At 50.7% G+C, this 18236-nt stretch overlaps 1 pseudogene; it reads left to right on the top strand.

The window, feature by feature from the left end:
• Positions 1-8300: 8300 nt before the first annotated feature.
• Positions 8301-8425, top strand: LOC114107073 (small nucleolar RNA SNORA2/SNORA34 family; annotated as a pseudogene).
• Positions 8426-18236: the final 9811 nt, after the last annotated feature.

The raw sequence follows: 18236 nt of genomic DNA, 5'->3' as shown, positions 1-18236 counted from the left end.
GAGAGATGCAGCAGCTAGCCACACCACCTGGAGCCGGGAGAGGCCGGGAAGAACTGCCCCTGCTGGCTCTGGATGGAGGGAGCAGCCCTGCCCACACCTGGTTCTGCACTCCTGGCCTCGGGGACTGGGGACCGACCGTGGGACAGTGTGTCTCTCTGCTTTCAGGCCCAGCAGCCTGCAGTCCTTCCTGGGCAGAACACTAACAGGGCTGTCTGGCTTTCCTCCGCTCTGTCTGTCTGTGCTCAGAGCACCCCCAGGGGCAGGCACGGCTCCCCAGGCCCAGGTCTCCCCTTCATGCATCCCTTCCAAGGGCTGGCTTCATGTGCTCCTCCAGAACTCCCTCCCGAGCCAGGCCCGCAGTCAAGTGCTGCAGACACAGCAGCTGACACCCCAGGAGAACCCTCCCTCCTGGAGAGAGGAGCCAGGAGCCTGTCTACACAACCACCACACAGGCCGCCTGTTGGTGGCCAGGAGTGCCATGGAGGAAAGTAGAGCAGGAAGGGACACCGGGCATTTGGGGGCAGCAGTGATAATCAGGGTGGACAGAGGCCTCCAACAAGGAGAGAGCTGAGCGGGGTGCAGTGGGGCCCGCCTCTTACCCCAGCAACTTGGGAGGCTGAGGCAGGAGGATCAAGTCCAACCCAATCTAGAAAGACGGTCTCAAAAAATAAAAAGGGCAGGAAATGTAGCTTAGTGGTAGAGCACCCGGGGCACAGTCCCCAGGACCAGGAAAGGGGGTGTCTGGGGATGTAACTCAGTGGTAGAGTGTCACCAGGTTCAGTCCCCAGCACCCAAATCCCCCAAAAAAGAAAGGTGACAATTGATTGTAGACATGGAGATAGGTGTGGACGTCTGGGACAGCACTGCATGGCAGGCAGTGGTCTTCAGCAGGGACAGTTTTGCCCTCCTTGGGACCATTTGGCAGTGTCTGGAGATATGGGGGGACGGGGTCCTACCCTCCTCCAGTGGCAGAGGCCAGATCACCACAAAGAACGATGCCACCCAGAGACACTGGGGCTGAGACTAGAGGGAGAGGAGCCCCTGCCCCTCTCCATGTCCTGCGTGGACAGTGGGAGGTCAGGAGTGTCCTGAGTGGACAGTGGGAGGTCAGGAGTGTCCTGCGTGGACAGTGGGAGGTCAGGGATGTTTTGTACCCTGGAAGGAAATTGGAGGATGAGGCCAGGAGGTTCTAAGGAAGGGGTAGAAGAGGAAGACGTTCCAGCCACTTTATTTTCTTTCACTGGGAGGCGTAGGGCGGGGTTGGACTCAGGGTCCCAAGCCCCTAGGCAAGGCTTTCCCACTGAGCCACACCTCCACGCAGACCACTTCAGAGTTCAATTTCTAAAGGAAAAGTGACAGGAAGCCACTGGAGGCTTCTCCACCTGGGGGCACAGGCTGAGGTTCACTGGGGCACAGGGTTGAACAGAGACTGCAGAGGGCCAGGGCAGAGGTCTGGAGACCAGCGGGGGCTGCTGGAACGTTCCAGGCCTGAGTTGAGGATGGCTCAGACCCGGGTGGAGACTGAGGAGGTGGACAGAAGGGGCAGGACTCTGGTTGGCTTGGAGAACTCTACCCACAGGGTGTTGGGTGTGGGCAGAGGAGGCAGGGATGGCTCCAAGGGCTTCCGGCCTGAGCTGGCAGCTGGGAGCCGGCTGCAGTGGGAGGACAGGGAGGGGGCGGAGGAGCTGTTAGTCATCCCAGTGGGGACCTCAGGGAGGCCGCAGGGGAGGTTTGGGCTGGAGGTCCTGCTGGGGCAGCCTCAGCATCTGGACTTTTTATTTTTATTTTTAATGTGGTGGTGGCAGGGTGGGGTGGGGGGTGCCTCACGCGCTGGGCGAGCGCTCTGCCACGGAGCCCAGGCCCGGCCAGCACCTGGACGATTTAAGCCAGGATGAGGGATGAGATCACCGAGGACTGGAAGAGAAAGGACCGAAGGACTTGAGGGCCTGTCCCCGGGGCTTCCACAGCTGGAAGTTTGGGCTGTGACCTTGGCTTTGACAATGAAGGTGAGATGGCAGAGGACCAGGGCAGAGGGGCATCTGGAACCTGGGGAAGAAGTGACCCACCAGGCCCAGCGCTCGCGGAAGGTCAAGTGGCCCCGGAGCTGCTCCCGGGGTGGAGCCTCCAGGTGGTCAGGTGGAGACCGCTCACAGATGCACCCCAGGGTGACCTACAGGACTGCCACCTGGAGTCACCAGGAAGGAGCAGATAAAGAACGTGGGCTCGACCCTGACGGGGCATTTCAGGCATTTCCTACCCTGTGACCTTGGAGAGTTTCTGGCTGCTCCAGTGACCAGTGACACCGCAGAACTGTGTCAGGGCAGATGAGCTCGCGGGAATGAGGCGCTCTCAGCCTGGCAAACCGTGAGGGGTCTCTTAAGGACTAGGGGTGACAGTTGCCCACTGAGCCTTCATGTGAAAACACTGCCACCGCAAAACACTTCAAGGTCACATAGCTTCTGCTGACACAATTCAGCAGAGAACAGATGGAGAATTCCCAACCTTCCCGAGTCCCTGCTAGCAGGAGGCCAGGACCTGACCACCCCCTGACCAACACATAATGCATATATCATATTAATTTGAAAACGAATTTTTTAAATATATATATTTCAGTTGTAGGTGGACACAATGCCTTCGTTTTACTTTTAGGCTGTGCTGAGGATTGAACCCAGTGCCTCACATGTGCTAAGCCCCAGCCCCAGCTCTGAAAAAATTCTTTTAAGTAAGAAGTGCATGCACACGATTAGGAATTAAAATAAAGGCAGAGTGTAGCTCAGTGGTAAAGCTCTAGTTTAGCATGTTCCACACTCTGGGTTTGATCCCTGGCAGAACACACACACCACACACACACACACACACACACACACACAAAATAGTATAGAAATTTTTTTTTTTTAAATATATTTTATTTACATTTTTTAGTTCTCGGCAGACACAACATATTTGTTTGTATGTGGTGCTGAGGATTGAACCCGGGCCGCACGCCTGCCAGGGGAGCGCGCTACCCTTGAGCCATATCTCCAGCCCCTAGAAATTTTTTATCCAGGGAAAAAGTGAGGTCTTGCCAAGCGCAATGGCACACACCTGTAATCCCAGTGGCTTGGGAGGCTGAGGCAGAAGGATCATGAGTTCAAAGCCAGCCTCAGCATAGTGAGGCGCTAAGCAACTCAGTGAGACCCCGTCTCTAAAGAAAATACAAAACAGGGCTGGGATGTGGCTCAGTGGTTGAGTGCCCCTGAGTTCAATCCCTGGTACAAAAAAAAGGGGGGAGCTGGGGATGGACTCAGTGGTTAAGCACCCCAAGTCCCAACATCAAAAAAGAAAATAAATAAATGACATTTCCTTTCCCCCCTTCTCTGACTCTCTGATGCCCTCCCGAGAGGCACTTACTGCTCCAGTTAGCAGAAAGATCCGTGGAACCTGGACAGGGACTGCCCCTCCCTGTCTGTTACCACAGGCCTGGTGTGCCACCCGCACGTTCCCACCCAGCCTGGCACACCACACATCACACGCCACACCACGTTCCCACCCTGATTTTTTGAACTCATGGTCTTCCAGAGCTGCTCGCCCTCCATACACACAGCCTCTTTTATTCCTTTTAGTCTCTGTGGAGCCCTGGCCACTGCAGCTGGACGGTAATTTACTGAACCCTCTCTCACTGATGGACATTTGGGTCGCCTCCAGTCTTCCGCTATTATGAACAATGGAAAAATAAATATCCTTGTTCATCTGTCTTGGGCCAAGATTATCTACAGGAGAAATTTCTAGAAGAGGAGTAGCTGGTCAATGGTTCTCTGTGTACTTAAGCTTTGGTGTAAAGACGTACAAGGGTGTGTGTGTCCTTCAAGTTGGACTCTATGGCCACACTGCCAACATGCTTCTTGATTGTGTATCAGAGGAAGGACATGAAGGTCAATTTTTAGAAGCTTCATTTTGTGGAAGTTGCAGGGGACAGATTTTGATTGACAATCTCTGAAACCTGAGATCTTGGGAGACTTCAGGAAGTCTAGGCCTGGGATTGGGCCTTCTAAGGAATAGGTACTGTCCCTCTGATAGAGCCGGGACTGGGAAGACAGGGAGAGGAGCCCGATTTAGCCATTGGTCATGAGTCGCATTGTGAAAACCACACTGTATGAGGTCAGAGTTCAGCTCCGAGGACCTAGAGATATTACTCAAGAAACCTGAGCCGGGTGCAGCGGCCCACGCCTGTAATCCCAGCGGCTCTAGAGGCTGAGGAAGGAGAATCGCAAGTTCAAAGCCAGCCTCAGCAATGGTGAGGCTCTAAGCAACTCAGTGAGACCCTGTCTCTAAATAGGGCTGGGGAGTGGGCTCAGTGGTTGAGTGCCCCTGAGTTCAATCCCCAGTTCAAAAAAAAAAAAAGAAGGAAAGAAACCTGGAGTCTGGCCAGGTGTTAGCCCAGCACTAGGGCACAGGCTTAGAGTGCTTGAGGCCCTAGGTTTGATCCCCAGCACCAAAAACAAAACACCTAGAGTCCAGGAGAAGAAGAAAACTCAATCTGGAGGGCTGGGGTGGGGCTCCGTGGTGGAGCGCTTGCCTCGCATGTGGGAGGCCCTGGGTTCGATTCTCAGCACCACATACAGATAAATAAAATAAAGATCCATCAACAACTAAAAAGAAAAAAAAAAAACTCAATCTGGAAATGAAGCCAAATCTCCATAAAGAACAAAATTCTAAGGCCATACGCTAAGTCCTAACAGGGAGCAGATATCACACACTGTTTTTGGACAGGACATGGGAGGCACTCACTGTCTGGGCTGATGGTAAAGGTGACCTTGGTTCCAGCCCCTGCGTGGTGTGGTGGAGGCAGTGTCATCTCACGTAAATGCCAGAGCAGCTCCTGAAGATCCAGCCATGGGCCTCAGCTCGTCAGGGAAACAGGCTCTCGGGGGTTTCCTTCTTGCTTATTTACAAAGCAATTTTCGGGCTGGGGCTGGGGCTCAGCAGTAGAGGGCTCGCCTGGCGCATGTGAGGCCCTGGGTTCGACCCTCAGCACCACATACAAAAATAAACAAGTGAAATAAAGGTGTTGTGTCCAACTGCAACTAAAAAAATAAATAGTAAAAGAAAGAAAAAAAAAAAAGAACAGAACAGAGAGGGGCTGGGCTACAGCTCAGTTGGTGGAGTGGCTGCCGGCTGCCTCGCATGCACAGGGCCCTGGGTTCAATCCCCAGCACCGCCACCAAAAAAAAAAAACAGAACTGAAGAGAGAAAATCAACGCAGTGTGACCACACAGGTGACCTCGAACGCATGACCCCCTGGCAGCACCAACACTGTGCGTGATTCCTCTTTCCTTGGTACTAGAGGAGGCCTGGGCAGGCTGCTGCTCATGGCAGAGCGGTCAGTGGCCTGCCACCAGGAGGTCGTGGGTTCCCTCCCAGCACCACACACAGGGGCCAAGGACTGGGGGGAGGAGGGGAGGGAGGAAGGGTTTAATGAGTGCAGAGTTTTACTTGGGGAAGATAAGAAAATCCTGGAGAAGGGTGTGAAGTCGGGACAACCTGAAGGTATTCACTGGACTGCGCACGTAGAAAACAGCTACAGGGGGATCTTCTTGTCGCTCATGTTTGACCACAATTTAAAAAAAGAATTTCCTCCAGGCGTGATGGGGCCTACCTAGGACAGCGGAGATCCAGGAGGCTGAGGCCGGAGGCCTGCGGGTTCCAGGCCAGCCTCAGCAACTTAATGAGATCCTGACTCAAATTTAAAAATAAAAAGGGCTGGGGATGTGCTCAGAGGTGTAAGTGCCCCTGGGTTCAGGCCCTAGAACCACCAACACAAGACACCCTTCCCGACCCGGGGCTCGGCATGATCCATCCTCCCACTGTCTCCCCACTTCACTTCCTTCCCGCCCTCCCCTGGTTGCCCGGCTCCTCCCAAGGGCTCCTCCTTCTCTTCTCACTTTCACATCCTCCTGGGGCCCGGGGCCTCAGGGCCTTTGGACTCACCTTTGCCCTCCCTGGAACGTGGCTCCCCCATGGACTTCCTGGGGTGCTTCTCCTCACCTCGGTCTCCACACAGGGTCCCATCCCTGATGGCCACCATCAGCCTCAAGCCAGTCCATTCCCGGATCCTGCTTTGCTTTTCTTAAACACTACCATGGCTGAATGTGTGCCTCCAAAACGCACGTTGAACAGAAGCCCCCAAAGCCCAAGTCCCCTCCCCTTCCTGGTCTACTCATGTCCACCCTGCCCACAGCACCTTGTCCATGGGCACAGCGACCTGATGAAGACGCACGTCACCTCATTGTACCCTGGGTCACTCCCCAAATTCTTTCTTTACTGGTATGGGGGATCGAGCCCAGGGGCCCTCTACCACTGAGCCACCTCTCCAGCCTTTTTTACTTTTTATTTTGAGACAGGGTCTTGCCAAATTGCTTAGGGCCGCGCTAAGTTGCTAAGGCTGGCCTCAAACTTATGATCCTCCTGCCTCAGCCTCCTGAGTCACTGGGATTACAGAGGTAAACCACCGCACCGGACTCATGGCATTTTTTAAAATGTGGAGTAGGCAAAAAATGGCACATTGGCTTTACCTTCTATCTCCAGCCCACGGAGCGCTGTTTTCAGTGGTCTCCGTGCTCTGCTGGCCTGTAGTCAGTCCTCTTAGGCTAGTTTTGGTTTGAGTTCCTAAAACTGAGCTTTCTGGAACCACTCTCAACCAAATGAGCACCCCCCCCCCCGCCCCCGCCAGTTTTAATCTCCCTCAGCCCTTTCCTGTTCTTCTAGGGCTAACTTGTGATTATAGATCTGTTGGGGGGATCTGGTGTGCAAAGTCAGTCTTCCTGCCCCAAACTTTCACTTCTGAAGTTCACTGACCACTGTGACCACTGATCACTGACACGCTTTGCAGAGAATCTAAGGTGGAGCAATTGCATGGCAGGTACAAGGACTGAGTCTGTCCCCCGCCAAAAAGAAAAGCGCTGATCAAGAAGCCCTGGGTGAGCAAGTCTTCAAGGACACCGCGTGATGAGCTGTGGTTAGAACAGATATTTAGGGGACTAGTAGAACAACTAGTTAAGGCCTACTAACCAGGACACTGAATATGGTAATAGGGTTGTGCTCTTTGGCCTTGATAGCAACAATTCAAAACAAGTAAGAGGAGATCCACCACACGGACCTAATGGAACAGATCCAGGGCCTGAGTTCAGCTCAGGAACCACCACTTTGAAATCCGCCGGCTCTGCTTTGGTTGAACAGTGAACCCCTCTGTTGAAGTCACTAAACAGTGCTTGGACATCCTCTGAGGAGGGCACTCAAAACCCCTTGGCCCGTCCTAGTCTGTGGCCCCCTGGGTGGCTCAGCATCCTTGTAGCCAAGAACCTGGGTCAGGTCAGGCATGGTGGGCTGTACCTGTAGTCCCAGGTACTTGGGAGGCTGAGGCAGGAGGATTGCAGGTTTGAGTCCAGCCTCAGCAACTAACCTTGTTTCTTTTTTTTTTTTTATATTTATTTTTTTTAGTTTCCGGCGGACACAACATCTTTGTTTGTATGTGGTGCTGAGGATCGAACCCGGGCCACACGCATGCCAGGCGAGCGCGCTACCGCTTGAGCCACATCCCCAGCCCCAACTAACCTTGTTTCAAAATAAAAAATTAAAAGGTCTGGGGATATACTTAGTGGTAAAGTACCCCTGGGTTTAATCCCCAAACCAAATTAAAAAAAAAAAAAAAACGTTTTTTTGTTTTGTTTTAAAGACTTTCTTCAAAACGCTTGCTTTGCTGTGTCTACCAGACCAACAGTCCAAAACTATTATGTCACAAAACTATTCTGTCTGCCAACTCTACCCAGGTCCCTGCCCTGCTAGACCAGTCTGAAAACTGCCCACCTCTGGTCATAAACCGGCCAGCGTCCTCTGTCCCTTCCCACTCCTGAGCCCCCAGTGACCTGCCACAGGCCTTCTGATTGATCAGCAGGTTATTCTGGTGATGATTTTGGTGCAGTCAAAGCTAACATTGGAAGCCAGGCGCGATGTCGCCCGCCTGTGACCCCAGCGCCTCTGGAGGTTGAGGCAAAGCCAGGCACTAGGCAGCTCAGTGTGATCCCCCGTCTGTAAATAAAACACAAAATAGGGCTGGGGGTGCGGCTCAGTGGTTGAGTGCCCCTGAGTTCAATCCCTCGTACCAAAATAAGAAAGAAAGAAAGAGAGAGAGAGAGAGAGAAATGGGGAAACTTGCCAGGCGCGCTGGTGCACTCCTGTAATCCCAGCTTCCTGGCAGGCTGAGGTGGGAGACTGAGGCAGGAGGATCTCAAATTCAAGGCCATCTCAAAATGAAAAAATAATAGATGGCCCTGAATCGAGCCCCGAAGTTTGCCAAGGCTGTCAGTCTCTAGCAGGAGCCTTTCTGTGGTCTGTGGGCCATTTCAGAACTTTAGAAATGTAAGGGTCAATTCATTTGAAAGGAACATCTGAGCAAACCACAAAATAATAATAAAATAAAAAGGGCTGGGGATGCGGCTCCCCCAGAGCTCAATCAATCTGAAGGGAAGGAAGGGAGGGAGAAAGAAAGACCAAGCCAAGGGAGAACTGCTCAGAGACCGTGCAGCGGGAGTGGGACGGAGCTGCCCAGGGTCTGATTTCAGGCCACCTGGGACAGCCAGGCCTGTTCCTTCAGGTCCCTTTTTGCCTCTGGGTAAGGCGGGAGGCCTCTGGAATGAGGGTCTTATGATTGAGGTCACAGGAACCCTTTTTATGGCCTGCTTCAAAGGAGGAAGGCAGGACAGGGTCAGAGTGCGACCTTCGGGCTGCTGAGGTTTTCTCCATTTCCTCGGGGTAAAATGCTGTGTTTGGGGTGCTGTGTTTTGAGCCCCCGCAGGGTGTGCCAACAAGGATCAAGGAGTTATTAAATACCGACGGAGGACCCACCGCCAGAGCTTCTTAGTCAAAAGTCTGAGGTGGGCTGCTAGTTTGCACTTCTAGCAAGTTCTGCGGGACTTGGCAGGTGCTACTGCTGGGCCAGGGGGCGCACTTGGGAACAGCTGCTCCGAGTTGATGGACAGCCTCGGATCTGGTCACCAGGTCCCATTCCGGATCAATCCTTGGTTCGTGCCAGTCTTCATCTCATTGCATCCCGACAACCAGCCGGCGGCGGGGTTGCATTAGCGTCGTTTTAGGGATGAGAAATCCAAGGCTCTAACAAGGGACTGAGCTGCTCAGGTCGGGCAGCCACAGAGGAGCCAAGTCTGGGTCTGAACGCTTATCTTTCCAAAAGCGGGAGAACACCGGCGCAACCAGTTTCTTCGAAATTTGAGAAATTGTCCTGGAAACTGCAGCACATTCCGAGGTGGAGGGCACGCCCCAGGCTACCGCGTCGCGAACCTCCCGGCCTCCCTCCCACCCGGACAGCCTCTCCCTCCCCGGCCTTCACGAAGCTCCGTGGAGACACGGCGCCCCCTGGTGGCTGCTCTGCGGTCTTGGGCCCGGTGACTAACTCGGAAAATATTATCCCGTCGGTTCCATCCGCAGAAAGAACGCAGGGTGTTGAAAGAAGGCGGGGACTTCAGAGCTGAGGAATGCAAAGGACGGGCGGTGGGCCGGTCCCTAGGGACCTCGGGGGCTGGGACGGCCCAAGCACAGCTGGGAACAATGCTGTCACCTTTGACCTCGCCAAGCCTGCAGAGGAATGCAACTCAGGGTTGTTGCAAGTGCGTGCGCCCCTGGACGTGGCTGCCCGTGAGCTGCTCCATTTGTTCATATATTTTTTCACTTGGCAGATATTACAGGGCCTGCCAGGTGCCAGCATTATTATTCTAACTGCGGGGGACAGAGAAATAAACAAACAGAGCTGGGCACGGTGATGCCCGCAGCCATCCCAGCGACTGGGGAGCCCCGGGTAAGAGGATCGCCAGGTTCTAGAGCTGCCCCAGCAATTGAGTGCGACCCTGTCTCAAAAAATAAAAAGCGCTGCGGAGGTGACTCAGCGGTAAAGCGCCCCTGGGTTCGGTCCCCAGTACTGCAAAAATAAGGGAATAGCATGACTCTTGCTCATGTTGAGCTTGGATGGTCCTAGGGTTTGGGTCCTAGGGGCCCTCTTTCTAGATGGTTCAATGTACATTCCCAGTCCAGGGGCTGGGGATGGAACCCAGGAACTTGATCATGCTGGGTAAGTGCTCTACTGAGGAGCCACACCCTCCTCTAAGTTCCTGTCCAAAAACAAGCAACAACAACAAAGACATCTCCAGGTTGATGATTTCCCTACTTGGGTTTCCTGTCCCCCATGAACGTGTAAATTTGCAGGCGGTATCTTCAGCCATCAAGGTTGTCCAAAACAGAATTCTTGAGAACCTCTTGCCCCACTGTTGCCTTTCCATGTGATTTTGACAAACCACAGAGTTGGGGGTGGTCCTTATCTCTTTCCCTCCCACTCCACACCAGCAGCTCCCAGCCCCCTCCCAGCCATTCATGCCACCTCTTCTCCCTGCCCCCACTCTGGCCCCACTGTGAGCAGTTTCCAGTCTGAAGTCAGGAACCTCCGGAGAAGTACACGCAGGCCCCTGGTTCCTCTACTGAAAATTGCCCTTCTTTTCTGCAACAGCCAGAGTGAAACCAACGTCTTTGCCACCGCTTCCAGTTTCCTCCTTGACCTTCCCCAGCCTTCTCTGCCTCCTTCCTATCCCAACCTGACTCCCTTTTGTTTCTCAAACTAAAACTCCCTCCCAAGGGAACGGCTGCTTCTTCCAGCATCTTCACCTGGCGGGTTCCTTCTCTTCTCTGTTCTCAGTTTAAATGTCACAGCTGGATGCTTTGTGCCAACCCAGCCTCCCTGCTCACTTGCCCCACAAACCACAGTGCCGCCACCCGGATTCGAGGATTGGCCTGGGATTATGGCCTCCCAGAAGTCCCTTCCTAGCATTTCCTCTGAGGCAATAAACAACCCCACATCCTACCAATAAATTTCTTTTCTTTTCTTTTTGGCTTTAATTAGCCAGAGGTGATTTCTATCAGTTGTGACTAAAGAACCCCAAGGACTGCAGCTCTCCTTGTTAGGACGCCATGGGGTGCTAGAAGTACTGTGATGCTTTAGGTCAACAACCGTAATGATAACTGAGGAGAGAATAACAATGGTATTAGTAATGCATTCAATAGTATATAAATAGTGCAACAGTCCCCTCTTAACCATGTGGGATAGGTTCCAAGACCCACAGTGTATGGGCTTCCAGTTTTTTTTTTTTTTGGAGGGGGTACCAGGGATTGAACTTAGGGGAGTTAACCACTGAGCCACATCCCCAGACCCCTCCTTCCCCGCTTTCTTTTGTATTTCATTTAGAGACAGGGTCTCAATGTGTTGCTTAGGACCTCACTGAGTTGCTGAGGCTGGCTGTGAACTCCTGATTCTCCTGCCTGAGCCTCTTGAGCCCCTGGGATCATAGGCATGTTACCAATTTGTTAAACAAAACTGGGTCTTTTTTTCTTCTTTGCAGTACTAGGGACTGAACCCAGGGCACATTACTACTGGGCTGCATCCCAGCCCTTTGTATTTTGAGACAGAGCCTCCCTAAGTTGCCCAGGTTGGCCTTGAACTTGGGATCCTCCTGCCTCAGCCTCCTGAGTCATAGGCATAACAGGCTGTGGCCCCGTGTCCAGCCGCCCTGAGTCCTTTTTCCCAGGAACTGTGGAGCCCAGAGCGGCTGGCGGAGCAGCCAGGAAAGGTTTATTCTTGGCCCAAAATAGGAGAATCGGGGAGGGAGGCTCACAGACCAGCCTCGCCGCCCGCTGGGGCCGGGAGGTTACAGATATGGGGTGAAAGAAACCAGGGGCGCCCAGCCCAACACAGGGGAGGACTCTTCATGTCTCTTTTGGGAATAGGTGGACATTTTCCAGAAACCCCAGGCCACCTGTTTTTGCTCCTTTTATGGTTCCTTCTGGTTGTTTTTCATGGCAATCTCCACGGCTGTGGCACTGGAGGATGACATTTAGCAGGCAGATGGCACTAGGAAGTCAGACTGGTTCCCCTGACAGGGACCTGCCATCTTCTGGGTTTCAGTCACCCACTTGAGGAGGAACTCTGGCCTCCAAGCCTCCTGTCCTCAAAGATAAGCAAGATTTGGGGGCTGGGGATGCGCTCGCCTGGCATGTGTGCGGCCCGGGTTCGATCCTCAGCACCACATACAAACCAAGTTGTTGTGTCCGCCGAGAACTGAAAAATAAATATTAAAATTCTCATTCTCCTCTCTCTCTCTCTCTTAAAAAAAAAAAAAAAAAAACCAGAGAAATCAGAGGAGGGACGGGGCTCAGTGGTAGAATGCTTGCCCCTAGCATGGGTGAGACCCTGGGTTCCGGCTCCAGAATTCAAAATAAAAAGAAGGATGGAGCGCTCAGAGTGAAGCGCTCGCCTAGCCTCCATGAGGCACCACATGAAAATAAAATACAGATATGTGTCCACCTACAACTAAAAAATAAATATTAAAAAAGAAGGAAAGAACCTCGGGAGAGGGCTGGAATACAGCTGAGCCGGAATCCTCCCCAGCAGGAGAGGTCACAGACCAGTGTCCCTTGGTATAATGTCCCTCTGCCTTAACCAACACATAAAAAGGGGAACCTAAGAAACCCGATCCTTACCAATCACGTTGCTTTTTTATTGTTCCGTCTCTGTCCCTGTTTCATGGGAAAAGTAATTGTCTCTTTTTTTTTTCTTTTCATTTTCCATTGTCTCTATTTTACAGGGAAAATAACTTTGAGCTGAACAATCTGCGTTTTGTGTTTTTCAACCCTCTTCTGTCTGTAAAACCAGCCTCCTTTGCTTGGCCTAGCAGGACGGGACATGTATTCTAAACTGCCCGCTTCTAGAATTGCAAAATAAAGCCAAATAATCTTTAAGTTACAATTTTGTACTTTGACAACATACACCTATAACAAAGTTTGATTTGTAGGTCAGGGACAGTAAAAGATTAACAACGATAACCAACGGAATAGAACAATTATACAATATACTGTGATAAAAGTTATTTAAAATTTATGAATTGAGCTGGGCTTGGTGGCTCATGCCTGGAATCCCAGCGACTAGGGAGGCTGAGGCAGGAGGATGGCAAGTTCCAAGCCAGCCTGGGCAACTTAGCCAGCCCTGACTCACAATAAAAAATAAAGAAGGGCTGGGGACATGGCTCCGAGGTAAAGCACCCTTGGGGTCAATAAGGGGAAGGTGGAGGCCAAAAGAGAAGAGTAGATTAAGCAAGATAGATTTTAATTTCTCTTAGGAAAGGAATCAAGGGCCATTTGGCTTGGGCTCCCGGTCGTGATAGGCCCCAGGCTCCTTCCATCCTGTGGCGCAGGATCCTCAACCTGTGGCTTCCACCTTGGCCACCAAGGCTGCTCCAGCCCCTGCAGGAAAAAGAAGGGGGGGGGGCTTTTCCTTTTATTTTTTTAAAGGTGTTTTTGTTTTTTCTCAACTGGGAATTGGCCTCCTGTGTACTAAGAAGGAACTCTACCACTGAGCCACACCCAGCTCAATAAGTTCCTTCTTACGCCAAGTGGAGCTGGGTGAGGGTCACCCTCAGGCAAAAGAAGTCCCATTAATGGACTGCCCTTGCCCGACCCTTTTTGGTGCCAGACATACAGTAAGTCACGGCAGGAGCGGGAGGAGCGTTTCTTAAATGAATGTCCATGTATGGGAATAAATGAGGCTTGGGAAACAGCCTGCCAGGGACCTGTACACAGCCACAGTGACTCCCAGAGTTCATATGAAGAGGACTCTGAGACAGTCCCAAAATAAGGATATAGGAAACACAGAATATTTATTTACCAATTAAAATAGAAAGTTTAAAAAATTATATAGTAAGAAAATGGGCTTTCTTTCTTTTCTTTTTGGTACTGATGACTGAACCCAGCGGCACTTAACCACTGACCCCCAGCCCCAGCCATACACACACACACACACACACACACACACACATATATTTTAAGATATTGGTGGACATTTATTCTATTCATTTATTTGTATGTGGTGCTGAGAATTGAACCCAGTGCCTCACACATGCTAGGCAAGTGCTCTACCCCTGAGCCACAACCCCAGTCCCCTTTTCTTATATTTTATCTAGAGACAGGGTCTTGGTGTGTTGCTTAGTGCCTGGCCAAGTTTCTGAGGCTGGCTTTGAACTCATGTTCCTTCTGCCTTGGCCTCCTGAGCTGCTGGGATTACAGGCATGCACCACCATGCCTAGCTCCAGCCCTTCTTATTATTTATTATTTATGTATTTGTTTGTTCATTTATGTATATATTTATTTATTTTGTGGTGCTGGGGATTGAACCCAGGGCCTTGTGCATGCAAGGCAAGCACTCTTCCAACTGAGCTATATCCCCAGCCCTAATTTTTTATTTTTTATTGTGAGACAGGGTCTCACAAAATTGCTTAGGGCCTTGCTAAATTGCTGAGGCTATTTGTTTTTTAAATTTTTTAGTTGTAGTTGTCAATATCTTTATTTATTTATTTATTTTATGTGGTGCTGAGGATCAAACCCAGGGCCTTGCTCACTCTAGGCAAGCGCTCTACCGCTGAGCTATAACTCCAGCCCCTGAGGCTGGCTTTGAACTCTCAATCCTCCTGTTTTAGCCTCCCAAATTGCTGAGATTACAGGACTGTGCCACCACACCAGGTCCAGTGTACTGGATTTTGCTTATTTATATATTTTAAAAATATTTTTTGAGCTGTAGGTGGACACAATACCTTTATGTTATTTATTTTTATGTGGTGCTAAGGATCTAACCCAGTGCCTCACACATGCTGGGCTAGCACTCCACCACTGAGCTACAACCCCAGGCCCACTTAATTTTAAAATTACTCAAATTCACCAGGCATGGTACTGCACACTTGTAATCCGGCTACTCAGGAGGCCGAGGCAAGAGGATCTCAAGTTGAAGGTCAATCTGAGCAACTAGTGAGACCCTGACTCAAAACATAAATAAATAAAAGGACTGGGGATACAGCTCAGTGGCAAAGCTCCCCAGGGCTCAATCCCTAGTACCCCCTCAAGAAAAGTTGGAGCAGAACAGAAGAGCATATGTGACAGAGGCCAGTGTCTCTGGCACCTCTGACCATTCCCCAGCTAACACTCTGCCCCTGAGCTCCATCTCCAGCCCTTTTTATTTTTAATCTGAGACAGGATGACAGGATCTGGCTCAGGTGCCCAGACTGGCCTTGAACTTGTGTTCTTGCTCTGTCTCGGCCTCCCCAGTGGCTGGGGTTACAGGCAAGTGCTGCTGCGCCGCCATTACCCTCCCTGGAGCTGCCCTCATCCGGTCTCTGCTGCCCTCTGAGGGTCTCTGCGTGGACAAGCTTTGTCAGTTATGGCTCTTGCCTGCAGGCCACAGAGGCTATGTGGGCTAAGCCCAGCTGGGAAGGGCTGATTGAAGGCTGCGGGGACTCATGGGAGTCAAGAGGGAGGGTGGGGACCGGGAGGAAATGAAGGGCAGGGTGTTGCCCCGCCACCGTACACCCCAATAACCAGAAGTACACCCCAATGCCCCAGGACATGGGCCCGCACCATCAGATGGCGCAGAGGGGTCTCTTAATTCGTAGTTTTGCGAAATCTTGCTTAATTTCCTCCTAAGAGATTATTTCCGTCTACCCTTCTGACAACAAAGCGGCAGAATTTATGTTACCCAAAGCTGCCAAAAGCATTTAAAAAAAAAAAAAATATGGTGAACCAATAGTGGGAGACATTTGCACACCGCAACACTGGGAGAAGCTGGCAGCTCCTGCGGCTGCTGGCAGGGTGTCCAAGTCCCCATGGATCCCAGGGTCCCTTTATTGCTCTAGATAAGAGGAGCAGAAAGCCCCTGGGTAAGAGGGTTTCACTGCCCCCCCCCGCATGGCACTTGGTGATCCCTCGGAATAGCAGCCTCAGTAAAGAGGGATCTGATTTGTTTTGAATCTCTACTTCTCAGGCTTGCATTTCCAATTCATTAAAGCAGAAATCCTGGGGCACCCGCTCTCAAGTAGCCCATTAAGATTTCACTTGGGGGGATGGGCTTTTGAATGACCAAGTTAAAGGAATCAGAAAGATAATTATGGCATGTTTGCTGTTGCACCGAAGTAGCATGAGAAATGAGTCAGTCAGGCATGTTTTGGACTGTAAACAGCTGAAACATGATTCAGAGTGGCTTACAGGCTGGGGGTGTAACTCAGTGGTAGAGTGCTTGCCTAATGTGCATGAGGCCCCGGGGTTTGATCCCCAGCATCCCCCCCCCCCAAAAAAAAGACATTTTCTTCCCAAACAAGAAATCTGGAGGTAGGCAGCTGCTGTCACAGAGGAACAATATCTGAGGAGGCTACTCTGATCATCGTGGCCCTTCCCTCTTGGTGCAGCAAGATGGCTGCTGCAGCTCCAGATATCACATCAATATTCAAGGCATGAAGAGGCAGGGAAAGGGCTGGAGCCAGCTGTAACTGTCCTTTTTTTTTTTAATCAGGAAAGCAAACATTTCCTGGAAATCCAAGAGAATAGTTGGCAACCACAACAGCAAAGGAACCTGGGAAGACAAGCGTGAAGCTTTACAGTTCCTAAAACAGGAGGAGGAAGTCAGGAGGTGGGAACGGTAGTTGGCTCAGCCAGTAAACTGTGTGTGAAAGACCAGAGAATTTGGGGCTGGGGCTGGGACTCAGTGGCAGAGTGCCTGCCTCACACATGTGAGGCACTGGGTTCGATCCTCAGCACCACATAAAAATAAATAAACAAAATAAAAATATTAAAATAATAATAATAAAAAGAAAGACCAGAGAATTTGGAAATCTCTTGTCCTTTCAGTCTCGCATCTGACTGATGGACAGTGCCATAAATGTTCCTGTCTACTACATCACGGGCAACGTAGCAGCAGTTCACTACGTGAGTTATGAAGGGTTATTAAAATGCAGTGTTCATGAACTGAAATTAATCCATTATCCACATCTGTGTTCTGCCAAGTCCGTCTGGTTGCCCCTCAGTGCTTGATGGTCTAGTCTTTGCTCCACAAATAACAGAAATTAGGATGGGGTTTCCTTTTGGGGGTGGAAATGTGTTTCACCTGGATAGAGGGAGTAGCTACACACACGGAGCTCAATTACTGCATATGGTTAATTTCATGTGATGTGAATTTCCCATTTATTTATTTGATTTTTTTTTCTTGCAGGACTGGAGATCAAACCCAGGAGTGTTCTCTAAGTTACCCACTCCCAGTCCTTTATTTTATTTTTATTTTGAGACAGGGTCTCACTGAATTGCCAAGGTTGACCACAGACTTGCCATCTTCCTGCCTGTCCTTCCTGAGTAGCTGGGGTTCTAGGCTGCGCCACCGTGCCCATTTGCACCTCAGTTTAAAAGAAAGAGAAGGGAAAGATGGTAGAGAGAGGGACGAAACAGGAGAAAGAGGAAAGAAGGCAGAAGGAGACCTGACAGTTATTACTTGTGACCTTGTGTGGAAAATCCTTGCACATTAGTAAATTGTCCCAGCATTTGAGCAAGGGGTGTGTGTGTGTGTGTGTAAATGGGGACCAAACCCAGTGCCTCCCACATGCTAAGCACAGCCTTTACCACTGCACTACACCCCCAGCCCTGAGATCCTACAGAATATTGCAAAGCCATTAAACTGCTCTTTGCTGGGTGACTTAGAAGGATTTCAGTGTGATACTGTTAACTGACAGAAGCTGTGTCCAGAAACATGGGGATGACATGATTCTATTTATAGAACCCCCCATATATTCAGTGTATATGTGTATCATATACTTACATATCTACATGTATATACATCCAAGTACACGTGTGTATAGGTATTTATATAAAATTATATAAGCATGAATAAAATAAAAATTGGAGTATATAAGCCAGAGGGTGAGGAAGAGAGCGGGAAAAGAGAAAATAAGAGCCGGGTGTGTTGGCGCACACCTGCAATCCCAGCAGCTTGGGAGGGTGAGGCAGGAGGATGGCGAGTTCAAAGCCAGCCTCAGCAACTTAGCAAGGCCCTAAGGAACTCAGTGAGACCCTGTCTCTAAATAAAATACAAACAGGGCTGGGGATGTGGCTTCAGGGGTTGAGCGCCCCTGGGTTCAATCCCCAGTACCAAAATTAAAAAGAGAGGTCGGGGGAGAGAGAGAGGAGAGAGAGAGAGAGAGAGAGAGAGAGAGAGAGAGAGAGAGAGAGAGAATATACTAGGGAGAAACCCACAGCAAAAAGAAGAGAAGAAAAAATTTTCTCTAGAGGAAGAAACCTCCTCCTCAATATATATGTGGTATGATCACCTTCATGATTTTATG

The sequence above is a fragment of the Marmota flaviventris genome, chromosome 2, assembly GCF_047511675.1.
Source record: "Marmota flaviventris isolate mMarFla1 chromosome 2, mMarFla1.hap1, whole genome shotgun sequence".
NCBI lineage: Eukaryota > Metazoa > Chordata > Mammalia > Rodentia > Sciuridae > Marmota > Marmota flaviventris.
The sequence above is the reverse complement of the archived record's forward strand: the minus strand, read 5'-3'. Positions and strand labels throughout refer to the sequence as shown.